Below are 17,762 nucleotides of genomic sequence, written 5' to 3'. Positions count from 1 at the left end.
CCGTTGGGTTTTTTCCGTGTAAAAAAAAGAAGAAAAAAAGAAAAAAGAAAAAAGGCGGCCTGCCGTGTTTGAAGATTAATTAACACGTTATTTCGACGTGGTGGCGGTTAATTTTCCCGGAGAACCGCACCAGCTGATGTTGAATCCACCGAATCGGCTTCCACATTGTTCTCATCTTCAAAGCATTTCAGTATCTAGAGTGAAAAAAATTTTTGTTTTTCATTTTTCTGTGCGACTCTCAAAAGTCGATTTTTGAGAGCCAAGCGCACAAAGTGAACTATTGACCTGGAAGACCGTGCCTGTTTCCTGCTGTCCGCTACTGTCTGCCAGACTAACCTGGAGTTGGAAGAAGTCCCAGCTGTGACTTTTCCACTCTTCACAAGGGTTAAAGACGAGAGAGAGAAAAAGATCTCACGTCTTTCTGCGCCTCAGCCGCTCCGCTAGCTGGCTGGTAATGTGCGAATAGACCAGACAGGACAAGATGTTGGCTTTCACTGCTACGCGGAACATGGATGTGTGTTCTCGCCACTCGCTGAGCAGAACAGGACTTCTCACTCCAGCTTGGGGAACATCTCTGCCGGAGGGAGGGTCATCGCCCGAATGCCGATTCAAAAAGGCTGGCGACGGGCGACCGGGTTCTTCATAACACGGGCGCACTTGAACCTGAAAATAAACACAAGACTGAGGGAGAGTTAATCTTGTGGAACATGATTAACTAAGTGAAACATCTTTAATATATCTGGTCGTGACGAGTTCCGCACGGAGCTAACAGCCATTTACGTGACGTATGCGTTTGGTTTTATGATGCGTTCATGCTCTAAAATGAATACTTGGCGACATTTTTATTCTAACGTTATGATGCATTTAAAAGTCAGTTTTGTAGTAAGTTTTTGGCAATGAAATTTGAATAAATACTGTAAAGAAATAGATAATAGAGGGGTTGACATGCTTAACTTCCTCACAAATACTAACATGCAAATGGCCATGGAGTAAAGGAGTGTATCTTGAAATGCATCGGATTTACAGTAGTTTAACTGTTATTGAATTGGCGAAGGAAATTATGGAATTTATTTAGTATTGATTAATTTTCTGGTATTATATAAATATATTTTTATATATATATTTATATACATACACACATATATATATATATATATATATATATATCAATAAATAAATATTGATATGTGTATATATTTATTTATGTATATATTTATATATTGATATATTTATCTATATATATTCCGTCTATTTCAATATCTATGCTCTTATTTTTCCCTTGTAAGGAGTATTTTTTCTTTATTCCCAAATGAAACATCCAAAAGGTTGGAGTCAGCAGCCAGTAACTGGAGCTCCCACCATCACATTTCCCTATCATGTGGTTGACATGCTTAACTTCCTCACAAATACCAACATGCAAATGGCCATGGAGTAAAGGAGTGTATCTTGAAATGCATCGGATTTACAGTAGTTTAACTGTTATTGAATTGGCGTCGAAAATTATGGAATTTATTTAGTATTGATTAATTTTCTGGTATTATATAAATATATATATATATATATATATTTATATACATACACACACATATATATATATATATATATATATATATATATATTGATATATTGATATATTTATCTATATATATTCCGTCTATTTCAATATCTATGCTCTTATTTTTCCCTTGTAAGGAGTATTTTTTCTTTATTCCCAAATGAAACATCCAAAAGGTTGGCGTCAGCAACCATCACATTTCCCTATCATGTGGTTTTACAGTCAGCTGATGGGCGGAATAAAAAGCTCCTGAAACGAACAACGTGGCTCCTATAGCCGCTGCTCACGCCTGCTGTTTTTTTGCCAGAGATCCATTAAGAATCATTTAAAATGGCCGACACGATCATTTAATCGACACGTCGTCGACAAACGATTGCATTCGAGCGCCCGAGCCGCCATCTGCTCCTATACAGGAGAATCAGTTCATGTGTATGTGAGGGCAGACGGGCCGGTCCTCTTCCACTCCTAATCCCCCTGGATCGAGGCCAAGAGCTACAGGAGAGCGATATGTTATGGATGATGATTTGGGGGGGGGGGGGGGGGGGGTCTGCTCAGTGGGGTTATCTGGGTGTTCTCGGGTTGGAACGGGAGCCGGAGGGTTAAGACTTTTATTTTTTTTTTTTTTTTATAGGAATCCTCATTCAGTTTTAGAACGGCTCCGTCATTCTTTTATTTTATTTTTACAGTTTCGGTTACCTTCAGCTCTCGGTGAGGGATGAAAACCCATTCACACTTGCGGTAAATTGGTTTGAAACCCAACTCGCTGTTTTGACTGTTGGATTGTTTCCATTTCCATTTGCTCATTTGAGGGAGTTGTTTTAAATATCTATGAAAACAAGGTGGGCGGGACCCTGTTAGAATCCACGAAGCACCTGTCAATCAAAGTCATGATAAACATTTAGCTCTTAGTAAACACTTTACGGACACGCGGGTGGTTAGAAAAGGTAGTTTGACCAGTTTCTCGTGTGGAAAACTGTAGAAGTATTAATTTTTTTATTTTTCAAATGGAAACAGGAAGTTTCAAGAATAAATATTAGATATGCAGTCAGTCAAGACCTTAAAATTCAAACAAATTAATGCAATCCTCCTTTTTTTTTAACACATTTTCCAGTCTTTTTGGAGGCCACGAGTCGACGGACCATGTTATTGGCGGCTCCACTTTGTGAAGATAAATTAGTTTTCATATTGATACAACAGACTATGAATAATCCTCGCGCCCCACAGCGGTTTAAAAAAAAAAAGGGGGCGTATTCCACCACAATGGAGTCTCGTTGTCATCAAACTGGGTCACATTCAAAATAGTTTTTATTAAACATTGGCGATTTGATGTTCTGTCAACAATTTCAGGCCCAAATTAAGGAAATGATTGCAAACATTTCTATATGCCAACAGCTGGAGAATAATTCCCCTTTTTAAGTGCGTCATTGATATCTTAATACTAATGACAAGGATTACGTCTCATATTTAAGTCATGGCTGGATACTCCAAGCGTTTTAATAGCAGACGACCTGCTGTGATCAAACTACACAAAGCCTCCCTCTGAGTCCGTAATCACTCGCCAAATTAAGTGTTTGATCTGAACTGAATAAACATGTACAGTAATCCAAGTGTATATCATTGCAGTCACATTCAGTGTTTTCTTCTTCTTCTTTTTATTACTTTGGCACCAACGACTGCAGAGAGTATATTCCATCATTATAATGGAAGTGAACAAAAGCACTTCACTTTACACGCACCAAAACCCCCGAAATGTCTGAATTACCGATACTGATGGTTTTCGCAGAAAAATAAAGAACTCTCTTTTTTTTTTTTTTGGCACTGTAACTTAATCTGAATCCTTTCCATTTGTGAGTAATGTGGAGCTCACTAGGCCGCAGACGCAGGGGGTGGGGGAGAGCCCCAGGGAACTCTGGGAGGTATTGTACTGAACAACGGAGTGGTTAGTGTGGAAACTCACACACACATACACACACACACACACACACAATCAGTATGAGATTAGGGAAGAAGGACAGGTCAGCAGGTTCCAAATCATGGAAGGAGGAATGTATTGATAGTATGTTTGAGTACAATTTTCTGTGTGTGTGTGTGTGTGTGTGGTCAGGGACAGTCTGAGGGCCATCTCCACCCAGTATTGACCTTGTCTGATGATGTCATCCTCTCCTCTTTGGTGCCAGACTGACTGTCCATCTGAAAAACCCTCAGTGTGGGCTTTTCTCCAAATGTCCCACACAGGAAATATATAAAGCAATACGACATGAATGTGTATTTAACGGGGATAAAAGCATACAGAATATGATAATATATTATATAAATATGAAGTACAGTACGGCCTTCATGAAAAGATTTCTTTGACCGTGCACGTTTTCTTTCTTTTTCTGTCTGCACCCCTGGGATGTTATTACAAGTAGAAGAAGTGTTGAACATACCAAAGAGCTGCCTTGTGAAACTAATCTTAAAAAAAAACTTTTACTCAAACTTGGCAGATTATTCATAACAAAGTTTCTCACAGTGAGTTCACCTCCTTGTAATCGACACATCCAAGAATACATATATCATTTTTGAAAATTAGATTTGAGTTCTCATCACACACACTTTTTTTCTTCTTCTTCTTCTTCTCGTTCCCATAAAACAGGCCTCATTCATCAACCAATACGAAGAAGAAAGCTATTCTTAAAACCCACTCACGCAGTCAAAATCAAAAAGTGAATAAAACAACCTCTCAAATGAATTTTAGGGGGACAGACGAGCTATTCAGTCAAAGGAATAAGTAAACAAAATCTGAAGTGAAGAGGCTTTTAATGCCAACTGTCGGCGCCACTGTTGACAAAAGAAACCATTTCCGTGCGCTTCCTCCCCCGACTGTCAACCTTTAAGCATATGTTTTTTTTATAAAGTACAAAAGAGCTGGAAGCAGCACAACCATTAATGTCACAAATGTCTCTGTGGAATCCACTTAAGGTATTTAATATTCATCAGATCAAAGAATTTGCCAACATTCCTAATAGCTGCTCTCTCCAAGAGCTCAGCTGCAGCTGGACGTACTCTTGACAGTATGTTGCACATTACCGAGGCGGTAATGGCGCGCGGCTGTGACACATTCTGCTTTATCTCCCGCTGGGAAATGGGATTCAGTCTGTCACAGTGGGAGGAGGGAGGGAGGGGGGTGTGGGTGTGGGGGGTAAGGGAGGAACTCTTGGCCATTTGGGTTTAAGCAGAGAGCTCTGTGTGACCTTAAAAGGCTGCCGACCCACATTTGGTGTCGTGGATTGCACTTTACATCACTCAGCCGTCCGACTGGAATCCCTTTGTGCATCTGTGTGTTTGACTTTCATCTTTTATGCATGTGGTGTCTTTACGAAGGGAAACTCACTTTTATTGTAGTTTTGCAAGTTATATATTTACGTGTATTTATATATTTATGTGTATTTATATAAATATATTTTTGTATATTTATATAAATATATATATATATATATATATATATATATATATATATATATAAATATAAACATATTTATATAAATATATATATATATATATATATACATATGTATAAATATGTTGAGTGTACTACAGCGTTAAATAAATGTTTATTGCGCAAAAAAAAAAAACTTTTACTATAACACACTTAAAAAAACGAAGCAGTACAAAATAAATAAAAGAAAAACCAGCAAATGCATCGTTCAAAGAATTCAGTGTGAGGACAAGCACATTCTGGAAATGTACTTAAATACATTTCAGACACACTTTCGCTTCAGCTTTCCCAGTTGACGGTTTCGTTGCTTTTCTTTTTGTTACATCATTACGACTTAAATATGTTTGGGGATTTGTTGTTTGGACAAAAGAAGCATTTTAAATTTTTTATTTACTATCTTCTGACATTCTCTGTGACTCTTCTTTGATAGCAGATATTATAGATCCACCTTTGGGAGATGTAGGAATAACATGCAGCATTATGTCCATGTGGTATGTATCTTAAACCACCAAGAAAACGGATCTTAAAATGTAAACAATAAATCTATGAATCAGAAAATAGAGGTGTGTGTGTGTGTGTGTGTGTGTGTGTGTGTGTGTGTGTGTGTGTGTGTGTGTGTGTGTGTGTTGAAGAACCGTGGCTCTACCTGGAATGTCCCAAATTTCTTCTTCATGTTTGAATCGGTGACCCACAGACCCACAGGAGCCTGCTGGTTCCCATTAGTGCAGCCTGGTCCCTGTTAAACCCCCCCCCCACTGAGTCTAAACCCATGAATGGCTCTTGTCAATCAGTCCGTCAGTCAGTCCGTTGCTGAACTCTTGGAAACACCCCCGACCTGCTGGGTCTCCCTCGTGACAGATATACGGCCCCGGGGTCGCCTTTCAGGTAGCGGAAGGGTTGGATTTCACATTTTGCATAATGGCCGACCCGTGAAACGGCCCTAATATGAGCGAGGAGACAATTTTCCAGGAAAGTGCAAGTGGGGACTTTGGTTGTAAGTGATGGGGGGGGGGGGGAGGGGGGGGTTGACAATGCATGTGAAGCGGTTGGGGATGCAGTGGAGGAGTTCGCCGGCTGTTACATCGTGTTGCAACAACCTCAGATTTTTCACGCTCCCGTTCCCCCCCGCCCACCCCCCGTTCGAGACCGCCCTCCTCATCCCCGTACAGCCGATGACATTCAGTATTCATGTATTATTTAATTCCTCTTCCTGCTCCCCCGCCTGTCTAACACGGGTCTTCTTTGTTTCTCTCATTCCCTTTAAAACAACTAAAAGCTACAGCAGAGAGGCGGGTGGGGGCAGGGTGAGAAAGTGAAGATGCCCCAAACTTCCCGATCTTGGCGCTTCACCCCTGAAGCAAGGTTTATTTACACCCGAAGACACACACACACACACACACACACACACACACACACTTACACTCACACACACACACTTACACTCACTTGCACACACTTACACAACTCCGGAGTCCCTTTGCTTACCACCGCGCGAGACGCATCAGTCCTCAACTTCACCATTATTAGATCAGAAGCTGCATGTAACACAGCGGGGGGGGGACCAGTTTCATCACCGCGTCGTGGAGTCCGCTAAAAGATAGATTTAAGACCACCCCCCCAGCCCGGCAGGCTTTCTGATGCTCTGTGATATTGTCTGCCTGCCTCTTCCTCTTCTTCTCCGTCTCATTACCAGAGAACACACACTCGCGTCTCAGATCCTCTCGACTCTTTCTCCCAGCACGTCCGCAACTCTCACATCTCCGCCCCTCCGCCACCTTTTTTTTTTTTTTTTTTTGCAGCAAGACGTGATCCTGCGGCACATAAAAATAAAAATAAATCAAAAAATTACATCAGGGCCCTCATCTTTAAATAGCCCGTGACATTTATTGATGGGTTGAAGTGCGCGCGTTCTCGCCGCCGTTTTCAGGCCCGGGGCCCATTAAAGCAAATTTTTTTCGGCTCTTTTTGAAGTGTTGCGAGGATGCCCGCGCTCTCCGCACTCCGGCTAATCACTAGAGATGGCGGAGCGCGCCGTATGAAAAAAACGCTGCTTTTATGGCAGCAGCCAGCGCAGCGTGTGCCCCCCCCCCCCCCCCCGCCTTTTTGTGCAAGCTCGCAGATAATATCAGCGAGAAAGAGCGTGAGGTTCTGATGCGGCAGGCGGACTGTGCGGTATTTGAGCGTCGTGTTTGTGTGCACCATTGACTCCCCTGGGGTGTGAAATACAGTTCTGCTCATTTAGGAACCGCCGCCATTACGAGAGCCGCTCGCTCTCGTAATGGCGCGCTGGATGTTCACTTCGACAAAGGTTTTTGGCCCCGCGTTCATTGCGCGTCCGTGCTCAGATATGACGTTTCCCCCCGAAGGCCCTCGTCTCGTGATGCAGTTCGACAGCTCTGTCCTGTTTGGCGGGAATCCACGGCCATGTGAGCTTTTTAATGCTTTTGACGATTGACCAGCCGGAACGATTTCAAACTGTAAAACGAGCGGTGTGTGTGTGGTTTTTGCTGATTTGATAGCTGCAGCTGCATGAGTAAATGTCACTAGATTAGTGTGAGTGTGTGTGAGTGGTTGGAGGAAATGACAATCGGGCCTCCCAGGCTGCTCTTCATGGCCGCGCCCCGCTCCCCACAGCGCCGAGGCCTCAGGTTTCCCCACATGGAGGGCCGAGAACACGGGGAGCCCGTCTGAAGCCGTCAGCGGGAGCTGTCGCCGGCATCACGACGACTGGCTTTTATTTAGGGAGAGAAAAAAGAGAAGGAGGTGTGTGTGTGTGTGGTGGCCAAGAGAGGAAGGGAGGGGAAGGAAGGAAGGAAGGAAGGAAGGAACAGTTGGTAAAAGGAGAAAACCACGCCTTTGGTTCTAGATTTGAAGAAAAACCTTTCCAGTGATCCTTTCCATACAAAACCATTTCCAACGAATAACAATATTTTTTTAATCTACATGCTTGACAGCCTTTTAGTGCATCTGCAGTGGAACCCAAACACAATGGCCGTTTTATTTAATTTGGTGCAATTGCGAGCAGAATAAGACGACGGGTTGCTAATGAGATAAGTCTCAATTATTTATATTTTTCTCCCCCCCCCGCTTTAATAAGTGTAACTGCATTTGGGATTAAGAGACCGCATGTTTCAACGAAATCAATGTAATTATCCCCCGCCCCCCTTCTACACAATCACGCATGCACCCACACACACACACAGAGCTCCAAAAGTTGTTTTCTTTATTCAATTAAATGCAATGATTTAACTGTGGTAGAGGAAGAGGAGAAAAAAACCACCTCGTTAAACTAATTAGGATTGCCACAGAAGACTCTGCGAGCTCTTTTTAGACTCAGTTCACGAGGATTGTAGCAAAGTGCGTATCCGCACATTTGGATCTTTAATTTCAACGCTCCTCATTTCATTGGCGATATCGAATGCGATCTATCGGGGGCCCTTTTCTCTTCTTCTTCTTCTTCTGCGGTTGGCGTTGAAATGACTTGAGAGCGTTGCCGTGAATGAGGCCGACAGCTGCTGGCCGGAGATTTGAAAAACCTAATCACTCCCCTTTTTTCTTGGGTGCTCATGCTAATTCGCCATCGTGAGGAAGGCTGCATTTGTGTATTAAGAAAAAAAGCACTGACGCTGTGAAACTCGTTGGTGTTTCCAGAAGGTTCCACAAGTCCACATTTGGGTCCGTCTGTCACGTCACGCCGCTCATCTTCTCTTCCACTGGTTCCACTGTTCTGTCCGTCATGAGCAGCGGCGAGGTCTTCCCACGAAGAAGTCCAAAAGGCTCAGAACAAAGTCTAGATTGTGGACGTTGAAACGGGCCTTCCACGAAGCCGCATGTAATGACACCTCGAGGCTCTTCAGGCGTCTCTGCAGCTCTTGCTAGATCCAGTATTAATCCTGCCAGCCCATAAGTTCTTCTTGAGTTGTTGTTCTCGTCATCGGGGCGAATCGCCGGGTCGGGATTGATGTTTTATCAGATGGTCATCCGTTATCGAGCCTGCTCAACACAAACTCTTTCAGGGTCATTAAACCATTTACATTCAGGCGTCAGAATTGTTTTAATCAATTCACGATCTGTCGTAGAAACGCCAATTAATATATTTGTCTTGCGGCCGGCAGCTCCAGCCGAGGAGGAAGATGAGGACGAGCGGCGTGAGATACGGCGCGGTGATTACATTTTGTGTATTTCACAAGCAACTAAAAAATATATATAAATTTAAAAAAAAATGCAGATCCCCGAATTCAAAACTGTGAAGTTGACGAGCTTAAAATATTGATGTGGTACGCGTGAGAGGACTCGCCGCTCCGTTGCCTCGGGCCTGAACCGCTCGGGGTGTTTCATAAACCCGGAACACGGTGCAAAACACCACCTGCTGTTGGACCTCAGTCTCAGGGTGGTTGGTTTATTTATTTATGTATATATATCATAACACAAAGAGCGGGAGTAAGAGCCAGATACCCTTTCGAGTCCTCTTTGTTCTCTCGTCACTTCCAGGTTTCATGACTTGATGCCGCGGGGGGGGGGGGGGGGGGGGGGGTCCATGCCGTCTCTTTGGTATGTAATTGGGCTCTTGTAACACCTTAAATCAAGCTAACACTCAAACATGGGGGAAACGTTCAAGATTAAAGGGATCTCAATTAGCCCTCATCGCCTGATGTTTTCAAGACGCCGGGACCACCAGCCCCCCCCCCCCCCACACGTATCCTATTCCATATCCCCGTCCACTTCGGGAAGGTTTGACAGGAGCCAGGCGTCTGCGGGCGGCCACACCCCCCACCCCCCCCCCACCCCCACCCCCCCCCCCCCCCCCCCCCCACCCCCACCCCCACCCCCCCCCCCCACCCCCTCGACCCACCACCATTGTCAAAACTGCCAGCTTGTAGTTCTCGCAGGAGGAGCTTGTGTCCTTTTTTTTTTTTTTATTCCAAACAGCCTCCAGAGACTTTAAGGGAGGAAGAGAGTGATAGTTTAGCGGAGGAGGAAGGGAGCAGCGATGAAGTGTTGACAGCTTTCTCGTCGTTCAGGGAGGGAAACCTTTTCCCGTCTCTGTGGATGAGCCATGTCATTTCTTTTATTTATTTATTTTCTTTCTTCCCCTTAATATAATTTGCTTTTTCGGCTTATTTTCCTTCATGGGTGGTTTTCCATTCCCTCCGTCAAGTCTCCCCTCACCGACTCGAAGATTAACAAGATGGGAAAAGTAAAGTTTGTACTTTTAGTTTTGTTAATTGCGGCACAGTTTTTTTTTCTTCTTCGGGCGTTTAGCGTTATTGAAATGAACAATCTGAGAAGGAATAAAATGGTTAAACTGCCTTAGTGGAATAAGAAACAGTGGCGGTGTCGTGGACCAGCCAGGCCCCTTACGAGACCTATTGATCCTCCCCACCATCTTTTTATTTCCCCTCCTTCAGATAATAGATTGCCAGCGCATCCCAACCCCCCCCCCCCCCCCTCCCCCCCTCCCCCCCAGGACGGTTAGTACAAATAATGACGAATCAATATGCGCTGGAGTCCCCGTGAATGTCCTTTTAACACTTGATTTATGTCGCGCCACTCGCTCTCTTACTCGCGCCGCTTACCAGCCGATCAATCGGACCAATCCCGGCATCCGCAGTTAAAGGAGTCTTTATGATTGTTTCTTTTTTTTGTTTTCCATTAGACGGCATTGGGATCCGCGTGACCCCCGGCGACGTGCCGTGAACGGGGCGGGATCGGGGGGGAAAAGCGGTCCGAGGCTCATTATCGACCGGGGCGCGTCACGTTGATCCGTATTGATTGGGCGATTTTGCTGCCCGCCGTTGATCGCTCACTGTCGACGGCGCGGCGGTCCGTGGACGCGTTCCTGATGACGGGAGATCAGTGCGTCAACGGGGTCACCGGTTGCTTCCATCACAGGACGTTATGAGGGCTTTAACCCAATGTGCTTTAACCAGACTACACTTTAGTAATGAGAGGGGGGGGGGGGTCCGGTGTCTTTCTCAAGGTCGCAAAGGTCAAGGTTGCTACCAATGATAATCTTTATTCTCTATTATAATTCTACCAATATCGTTGGTTAATTGGAAAAAAAACGTCCATCACATCTTTCCAGAGCCAACGTGAAATCTTCAAATTCCTCGTTTTTGTAACAACCCCAAAATATCAAATAGAAATTCCTGACTTTTGGGCAGCTTGAAATGGTGATTTAGTTCAATCAAATGTATTTTCTGTCTTTATCAATGTAACTTTATCAATGCATTTTACAGAAAAGAGTTGAGGGGAAGAGCCTGTCTGGAAGCCTCCGTATTGTTTTCTCCATATTTACATATATGAATGTGGGGTAAACGATCTGTCCCATGAGAGGCGCTCCGGTGGCAGCGAAGCCCACTCTCATTGCAACGAGGTTGTTTGGGGGCGGGGGGGGGGGGGGTGCTTCCCTGACCTTCCCCTCCCTGTGGATCTGATTTCCTTTGCCATATTCAGGAAGCAGTCTTTCTCTCTCTCTTTCCCTCTCTCTCTCCCCCCTCCCCAACTGCCTGTTTTTCGTGGCCGTTGGACTCGACGGTTGTGCCGTTTGAGGTAAATCAAGAGTTTCCAGGGCTGCGTTCCGTCCTCTATAATCAGTCTTCAACCGCAGGAGTAGTTTGTCAACGTCGGGGAAATATGGGCACGGTCTAGAATGCAGGATTTTGTGACGTTTGCCGGGTCTGGCACTCATCGCTTTAGTCATTCTGGTCTAGACTTGTTTTTGCGATTCTCAGTCAACATTTCTTTTTTTTTCTTCTTTTTTTTTTGTCAAAGTGGTTTGTGTCTGAAAGAACAATTATTCAGATTTCTCCAATTACAGCTAAAGTGCCCCAAAACATTATTGTCAGCGTCTCCCCAAATGAAGAAAGGAGCGAAGAGCTAAAACTGAACTCCCGCTGTGGTTTTTCATAGTTCCAACCTTAATGTGTTTCTGGCATTTCCATCTCCTGAGACAATTGTTCCTCTTGCTCCCTTTCATGTATAATTATAGGTATCTCACCTACAGTTCATAGCATCATCCAGTGACAACTAATCCTCAACAAAACGAGGCTTATGCATTTATAGCAAGTATTTCCGTGTATTAAAATGTAACGCCATATGTGTTACATCCAGATTCTGCATGCTAATCCCTCCACAAACAGTAGTTTTGGCTGTGCATGTTCAATCACTAACCAACACTAATCCAGACGCATCACATCTATTATCCCCGTCATGTTCCCCCGAATTATTCTGGGAGGGCATTGGAGTCGGTCTTGATCCTTGAAGAACACGTGTTGGCATTAACTAACCCTTGTATCCTGTCAAATTCTGCTGGATTTTCACGCTCCGTGGGGACCTTGAAAACGCAGCGATCGCACACTCACAGAAGAAGGTACGGCGAGCGGTATTCATGTGTGAATAGATAGTTTTAGTTATTGGTGTATTACGAGCTTCCTGCAAACCAGATCCGGATCACACCGCATCATTCGCAAATGAATAATAAGTGGTTTGTTTCTCTCGGGCCAGATGAATAAATCAGCAACATGGTTAATCAAGGAAAAGTATACTTAATTAACTTGTGTATACATGACACTTGACAATAATTGGCTGTCCTTGCATTTCCCTGTGTGGCAGACTCCGCCCATCTGACCCTGAGGTCGCTGAGACAAACCCTGTATTTGCAAATGCTGCTTTGATCCGGTGAAGCGTTCCCAGTCCGTACGCTTCATGGAAATGACCAATACTAAAAAGTATTTGATTGCATTTCCCTGAACTGCTGTCTAATAGTTTGCCTGTTAGTTTGCACAGTGTGCATAAAAAACACTAAAAGGTGTGCTGAAAGGTTTCTGTTTTTCAGTTTTATAGTTAACTATCCTACCAGGAAACACTAGAGAATAGATAGAAAAAAATACATAGGCTTATACATACATATATATGTGTATTTATGTATTAATTAAACATGTATACATAAATATGTTTATTTATATATGTAAGTTTATCTATGTGTATATATATATATATATATATATATATGTATGTATGTGTGTATATGTATATTTGTATATATGTGTATATATATGTATGTGTGTATATGTATATTTGTATATATGTGTATATATATATGTGTGTATATGTATATTTGTATATATATGTGTATATGTATGTACACATATATATGTACATGCATAAGTATAGAAGTTTATATGTGATTGTATGTATATATATATATACGTTTATAAGTGTGTGTATATATATTTATAAGTATGAATATATATACATATACGTTTATATGTGTGCAAGTTTATGTGTGTGTGTGTGTGTATATATACACATATACGTTTATAAGTGTGTGTATATATATTTATAAGTATGAATATATATACATATACATTTATATGTGTGCAAGTTTATGTGTGTGTGTGTATATACGTTTATATGTGTATATATAAGTATGTATGTGTATATATTTCTATATCTATATATAATATATAGATATATATGTATGTACAGTCTAGTAAGTTCAGAAAATGACATCACTTTACTGTAATGCAGCCTTTAAAACCACAATATTGATATATAGATATATTACTGTATGTGTGTGTATATAAATACATTGCTAAGCTAGGCCACTTACAACAGACAAAGTTGTCTGCCAAGCCTTCCAATGCTAATAAAATAAGAGGAGTTGCTAGGAGAGAGGTGGAATGAAGAACACATTACATTTCAAGTCTAATTTGCGTAACTCTAGCAGTTATGAAAATGTAGGAGATGGACGACGCGTCCTGATACGTGCAATCCATTCAACATCCCGAGCCTCGGCCGGACAATGCAACATGTATTGCAAGTGATTGAAGAGCTTTGTTGGATGATGAGATGGCCACCGTGCTCATCCAGCTCTCACAGCGTGATTAACAGCAGACGGGGAGGAGAGGAATCATGATCCGGAGACGGGCCGATCCCTCAAGGCTTCCCCGACTCGTGTTTCGCCCCGGCCACTTGAAATAAAGCGCCGCCACACACATCGGTCTATCACTTCCAATACACGGAACTAATGGTGAAAGGGCCTTCTTTTTTTTTTTTTTAAGTGGCACACTTAAGCCCAGCGCATCCTCCCTTTCCCAATACCCATAATGCCTTATTTATGGGCCCCTGGCTCGCTATAAAGCCGGCCTGTGTCAGCAGCTGCCTGCGGGACCTCCAGGGGATTAATTCACTCAATGCCAGAACGTAGACTGCACCCTCGCTTGTCTTCTCCCTCATTCAATTCCTTCAGCGCCCTGGAGGCTCGGCGCTCTCCACAGCACCGTGACTCCGTCCACACTGAGCTGGAGCAAAAATGTGGAGGAAAAAGGAACAAAAATATTTTTTAAATGTCGCCGTCTTCAGGCCGGTCTCATCCGTACCTCGGCGTGTGGTTATTTTTAAACCCAACGCCAACGATCTATTCCCGAACCCTTCAAACTAAGTAGACGTGTTGCCTCAACCTTCCTCTGGTGTTCATGCGCGTAACGCTGAGGATACTTATCAAAGAGGAGTAACTCTTTTTGCCGTATAGGAACCGTTGTTTGAGGACGCGTCGCCGGCCGCGTGTGGACGTGGCTATCGCCTGCCTCCCACCTCCACATGCACAGTCCTTTCTCCGCCTCCCCCGCCATCCGTCCACTCTGATCCCCTTGAAGTCTTTTCAGAAGGCCCTCAGCCGACCCCTTCCTCATGCCTCCTGCGCTTTCATTCATTCTTATTGCTTCCCTCCTCCTCCTCCTCACTGTCTGCCCAGATCTATAAATATGTTCCTCCAATCCTCCTTTCATCCATCCCCTGACTTGCGTCTATCTCCCATAACCTCTCCCCAGCTTCGGCTTGAATGAAAAATGATCAGGATTATGTATTCAGAATTGGAAAGAGGGCGCCGTCTCTGCAGCTCTTTTCATCCCAGAAAAGCGACGTCCACCCCGCTGAATAATTCAGCACCCGTTCAAACTTTTGAAGGGAAGTGAATCTCTGAAGATTCGGTCACAAATAGTTTAAAGACGTGACGTGACTCCGCCCCCAAAACACATGAAACGACACATTCCGATCCGCCTCCAACAATTTTGATGGCGGTCACGTGTCCAATAATATTGAAGTAAAGAAGATGGCAACCATTTTATCCCCAGACAGTTTTCTTAATCTACAACATCTCGGCATCAAACCCAGACCCGTCTCGCTCGGTTTATCTACATCATTTTCTGCCTTATCTCCGAATATGGCTTTAAAGAAAATGTGAAATTCATAAATGCATAAAACCAAATGTTATATACCGAGGCTTTACTTGCCAAAACGCGAAAACCCTTTAGATGGTTCAAGCCGCTGCGTAGAATAAACAGATCATATAGAGAAAAGAAAAATCCAAATGTATGCGACAGGGCTGTTTGTTTTCTCCCCCGTCGAAACCTCTTATCACGTCTTCCTTTGACTCCCCCACAAACTCACCTCCTTTGTTCCCCCTTTCTTTTCTGCCTCCACCATCATCCTTCCTTCACACTTGGCCCTGTGTCCTCGTCTTCCTTCCTTTTACTGTCTTTCTTCGTCGCTCCTCCACCCGCCGCCCTCCACCCCCGTCCCCTCAAACAGGCTTCCCATCTATGGCTCTTGACAGCGTTCCCTAGACAGCAAACCGAACCCCCCCCCCCCCCAGAGGGTTTGAACCGTGGAGAACCGCGTGACGGGTACACGTCAAAAACTGTGTGACACCCTTTGAGTTTTCTGTGGGTGGGTGGGTGGGTGGGGGTTCTTTGATGGTCTGCACTTGTATGCCTTTCAAGTGTGTCTATCTGTTGCGTCAGGTAGAGCAGGAGAACAGTGGGGGTCTGCAAAGAATAGTTTCCAACAATTTGCAAATTTATTAGGTTGTCTTTTTCACCACTCTCAGATTAATGCAGACTTTTTTTTTGTTATTGTTCTGCAAAGGGGGGAAGAAAAATATTTTTTAGCCGCTCCAATTGAAACTGGCAGCTTTGGCTTTTCATTTTTTTTACACATTTAAAAAGACTAAACCCACAAAATAGCAGTAAAAAAAACCTCACAACACACGCATTTCATTAGTTGAACATTTTAATCAGTTGCTTGTTTTGTCCAACGAACAGACCAAAACCACTGAGCAGAGAAAATCTGAATTATTTTTAATAAATGGCTTAAATCATTAACCAATTCATAATTCAAGCACTAGATTCAATGCTTTTTTTTTATTTTACCTCCAGGGGGGGGGGGGGGGGGTGTGTGAATAAAGTAAACTTTCTGTTTCTGAAAAGAATTGTAATGAAAACAACATGCACAGCTTCGTAGGGGAAGAAGAAATAAAGAGCGGAGACATCACATTCCAATGCACATGTGTGGATACATAAACATGCATACACTCAGGCTCAGTGTGCTCGCCCTGTCGACCCTTCTAACAGACTGTCTGTGTTCTCCGGTCCAGACACGCGCGCACACACACACACACACACACACACACACGCAGACTTCCACACACCCTCGCCCGGTAGCCCTGCGCCAGGAGACGGCTGTAGCCATGGATACCTAGTTTGGAGATGTTTTGACAGGATTCTGGGAGCTTTGTCTGCCAGGAAGCAGACAGCAGCCTGGGTGGGGAAGGGGGGGTCCTCCAGTCAGCTGCTTCAGGGGATTCACTGCATCACCTGTCCACAGTAGAATGCACCGGGGCCCTTTCTATTGATCTGTCACGCGGGCTCGATTCTGCAGGCAGTTGTACGCCTTTCATCCTCCAGGAGGGAAATGGTGTCCGTGTCCATGTGTGCGTTTCAAAATGATCAAATCCCGCCAGCGCAAAAGTAAAGGGGCGTCATTCCAGCCTCGATTCATTATTCGTTATCAATTTTAGTGGACCGATTATTTTGTCTATAAAAAAAAGTGTACGAAAATAGTGTCATGTGCTCGAGGGAGAGCCCTGCACTCTGGTTTCGCATTTGAAAAGCTGGAACCACTGAACGTTTGGCATTTAACTTGAAAAATGACCAGAAATTATGAATTGATTACCAAAAATAGTTGATGGATAAATCAACTGACTGTTGCAGCTCCAGCGACATTCGTAAAATACTATGTACGATTGTGTCCTCGTGCCTGGAATTCACGAGACAACATTTCCTGGGTCCAAATACTTCCCTGTGGCCGGCGGATATCTCCAGCCGCCTCTCTTCCACGTGTTTATGTCGTGAAAAGCTTTCTGTTTTTGAGTTATTTTGATTCCTTTTTCGCCGTTTGACCGAAGGTGCTAAACGCCGCGTGGTTTGCGCTATCGATGCGTCGGCGCCGTTAGCCGTGATTCGACCGGTCATCGCCACGTTGAGAGGCAATCGAAACCGTGCACCTTTTTTGATGTTGTAATTTCACAAGAAACATGACGCCCACAGCAGCAAAACATCGCTGCTGGCATTTGGCAAAAACAAATAAACAAACACGTTGCCGGTTATATTCGCTGCAGTCTGCCGAAGCAACCCAGCTTCCCCCCTACACACACTCACGGAGCTCAAATGGTGACAAATTGTTCGCTGTTCCACTTTGTCACTCCTTCCTTAGTTTACTTCCAGAACTAATTTCCCCCTGACTCACCAAATCCCACAGAATTTCCACCTGTGAACAGTCCCGGTGGTCAGCACAATTGGGAGTTCAGGCTGCATCGAGTTGAAAGTCAGGAAGAGAGTGAAGGAGGTGGGTGGTGGGGGGGGGGGGGGAGAGGAAGCGTCTGTACCC

The 17,762-nt window shown here is 44.0% G+C and overlaps 1 protein-coding gene across 5 annotated transcripts in view; it reads left to right on the top strand.

The window, feature by feature from the left end:
• Nucleotides 1-17,762, top strand: part of LOC117746238 (partitioning defective 3 homolog) — a 181,566-nt gene that overhangs the window by 142,117 nt on the left and 21,687 nt on the right. Inside the window, exon 24 of one of the 5 annotated variants that reach the window (XM_034555255.1) lies at nt 1-947. This exon is cut by the window's left edge and continues 356 nt beyond it. The exons of the other annotated variants lie outside the window; for them this stretch is intronic. The gene's annotated coding sequence lies outside the window, so the exon portion shown is untranslated. Of the gene's footprint in view, nt 948-17,762 lie in introns of those variants that run through there. 5 annotated transcript variants of the gene reach the window in all.

Source organism: Cyclopterus lumpus, chromosome 17 (assembly GCF_009769545.1).
Source record: "Cyclopterus lumpus isolate fCycLum1 chromosome 17, fCycLum1.pri, whole genome shotgun sequence".
In the NCBI taxonomy this organism is placed as follows: domain Eukaryota; kingdom Metazoa; phylum Chordata; class Actinopteri; order Perciformes; family Cyclopteridae; genus Cyclopterus; species Cyclopterus lumpus.
The sequence above is the reverse complement of the archived record's forward strand: the minus strand, read 5'-3'. Positions and strand labels throughout refer to the sequence as shown.